Source organism: Meles meles, chromosome 5 (assembly GCF_922984935.1).
Source record: "Meles meles chromosome 5, mMelMel3.1 paternal haplotype, whole genome shotgun sequence".
Lineage (NCBI taxonomy): Eukaryota > Metazoa > Chordata > Mammalia > Carnivora > Mustelidae > Meles > Meles meles.
In genome coordinates, this window is record NC_060070.1 from 52,065,197 (window position 1) to 52,068,584 (window position 3,388).

General features: G+C 40.3%; 1 pseudogene; it reads right to left on the reverse strand.

Moving 5' to 3' along the window:
• Positions 1 to 1,594: 1,594 nt before the first annotated feature.
• Positions 1,595 to 2,740, reverse strand: LOC123942490 (annotated as a pseudogene).
• Positions 2,741 to 3,388: the final 648 nt, after the last annotated feature.

The window sequence follows — 3,388 nt, forward strand, 5'->3', positions numbered from 1 at the left end:
AAGAATCCACACAGACATCAAATTCCAAAGAAAATGAGGCAGCATGAAACTTATGTGAGCTAAGAGGGAGAGGTTCTGAAGACACAAAGGGGAGGGAGCCATTAGCAGGAAGGTGAAAAGATGTTTTACAAAAACAAAATTTGCCCTATTATGCAGATAAGTTTCTTAGGTAAAGCAGAATCTGTTAATCGCTCTCCTTAACAATGTAAATTTAGGCGGTTGAAGATCAGGAAGAGAGCTTTTCCTGCATCTGCTGGGTTTTGATTACTTTTTTTTTATTATGTTCAGTTAGCCAGCATATAGTACATCATGTTTTGTTATAGTGTTCAGTGATTCATTAATTGCGTATAACACCCAGTGCTCACTCGATATAATGTTCATGCCAGAGTGGCCCATTTTGGGGCTGCCTGCCCTTGATCCCTACATTGTTTGCCTGAAAACAAGCCTGGACAGATTCATTGATTCATTTGCCTTTTCATGCCATGTAATTAACTCTTAGCTGGCCAGTCATACTCTTCTAGTCTAGTATTTTATTTAATGTGAACCTCAGGATATTAACACAAGAACATTTTAAAATAACCGTTTATTACATACATCTTATATTTGTATACATTTTATTATATATTATATATATACATACATGTGATGAAGTTCTAGAACCTAGGTGAGGTTCGGTGGGCTGAGGTCTGGAGCCCATGACCAAGAAAAAATTCTCGAGACATCTTTGGTTCAAAATGGTGGTTTATTAAAGCATGGGGACAGGACCCATGGGCAGAAAGAGCTGCTGCCCAGTTATCCTGAGGAGTGGCTGATTATATACACAGGAGTTGGGTAGGTGAGAACAAAGGGGGTGATGTTAGTCTCTAAGGAATTTTGGAAGCAAGGTCTCCAGGACCTTGAGGGCCTAACCATTGTTGAGAGTAGTAGTAAAAAAATTTTTACTACTAGTAAAAATCTTCTTGTGAGACCCTTAGGTGTATATCAGTGGGCCATACGCTTGGGAATGATTCTCAACACTATCTTGGAGATCTAGAGATAAAGTTTCACATTTCTCCTATCAAGTGTCCTTGTTAGTGAGATTTGGGTTTAGAAGAAATTTAACTTTATTTAGAGCTTTAGGAACTGAGTTATTTGCCTCTGGAAATTGTGCTATTGTTAACATAGCTTCTTTGTTGTAAATCTCTAGGACATTGGTAAACCAAGGGAGACTCCTGTCTTGTAGGATTGTGATCTCTGCAAGTTAACTATTTGTTTTTCTTTTAGGGCAGTTAGAGGTGCCTGAGGAATGTCACACATATTACTGAGGGGAGCGGGTGGAGAGGCGGTGCAAAGTGCCAGCTTTTGCTTTGTCCTTAGCCAGCCTCCTGCTCCCTCATCACATGCATGCATATTTTATTTTCTTATAAAGTAAAAATTCAGTTTATTCATTTATTTATGACACAGTACACAAGAGGCAAAGTGTTTCACATCATAGAATGCATTTCCAACTCCTTGGGATATAACTTTCTTTGGCTCAAAGGAAAGACTAGATGTGAGAAGCAGGCAATGCTTATGCAGCTGAAATAAAGATGGGGAGGGAGCCAGTAAGAACATCATCCTTACAGGGATGGGCACAAGGGGACTGTTAGTCACAGGCTATTTTCTAGAACTGTTAGCTGGAAACAAAGGAGCACCCCTCCTGGATGCTCATGCCATTGTGGGCCTCAGTCATCCCCACCAGACAGGTATAAGCAGCACTTTCCAGTAGTCACCCTTGGTGTCTTGCTGGATATGGTAGTTCAGGGACTTGTCATACTCGCTCTTGAATTGACACCTAATTTTTCACATGTCCACTTCACTGCAAGAGACCATGATTCTAATTAAGATTTTATTGCAAGTCTCCTTGCCTTTCATGGAATTGTCAGCAAAATACAGGGGCTTGTTCTGAATGCACTGGACTGGTTCAGGAAAGCATCTTCCAGGTCTCCTTTGACCTCCTTCTTGAGGCTTTCCAGCATGTCATAAAGGCTGTAGCTGTTAAACACTTAAACACCTGTCAAATACTTTCTGGAGGTGACAGTCTGCTAGGTCACAATGCTGATCCACTTGGGTATATCAGTTCTTTTCCTCTTCACCCCAGCATCATGGAGATCCCAGCCATCTTGGTCAATCCGTTCATAATCAATGACAGAGCCATCTTCTGCTCTTTTATGCTTTGCGAGGACAACTATCAGCTAGCAGAAGTCATCAGATATGTCAGAAATGATATCCTTCTCCAGATTAGTCTTGTATATTTCCTTGTAGACTCTGTTAATTTCATGAAGCTCTTGGTTGGTCTTTGAGCATATGGTTTCAGTGAGGGAGTCCTCATCAGTTCCCAGCCTCATGGAGGCTTTGCATTGAGAAGCATTGTACTGAGCAGATGTTTTCAATAAGCCCCAACTCACAGTCTCCAGGTGGCCAGACAAGGCTGACTTCAGTACTGATACAAGTTCCTTGTTGGTTCTTCTTTGGTAGGTGAAGGCAATATCCTGTCTCAGTTCATTTCTGTGGTTGGTCAGATATTGACAATAATGAGCTCATCCACATCTTTGCTCTTGATGGCTGTTTCAGTGTCAGAGCATCACGCTCAGTGTCCAAATTAGTGTATGCTTTAACTGACCTGTGTGCACTTGGGGGCATGATCATCCTTCAAGCTGAGCTTGCAGAGAATTCTGTGAACACCAAACATTTTGAAAGAAACTGGGCCACATGTTGAGAGCCGTGAGCATCCCTAGTTGTGCAGCCATGTGCACATTTTACTGTTATATGCCTATTATATACATACAACAACACAGCACAAAATGTATAGTTGTATGTTTTTTTTTTGTTTTTTTGTTTTTTTTAAGATTTTATTTATTTATTTGACAGAGAGAGATCATAAGTAGGCAGAGAGGCAGACAGAGAGAGTGAGAGGGAAGCAGGCTCACCGCTGAGCAGAGAGCCCGATGTGGGACTCGATCCCAGGACCCTGAGATCATGACCTGAGCCGAAGGCAGCAGCTTAAACCACTGAGCCACCCAGGCGCCCCTATAGTTGTATGTTTTTATATGTAAGTACATATACAACATTTATATACTTTATACATAGATATGCACACACATATAGAAATGTAGAACAAATGGAAGTAAATAAAAATAGAGTATTTAATAGAAATAAAAATATGCATTTGTCAGGAATGAGAAAAAAATGTAGTATTTCTATATGCAATAACATGGATGCATCTCCATGTTATTGATGCTGGGCATAGAGAACACATGTTCCATGCTCCCATTTGAATAAAGTTCCAAGCAGACAAAACTAATCTATTACCACACACTGATGAATGTTATTCCTTAGCATGATTAAAATACAACTTATGTATCCATAC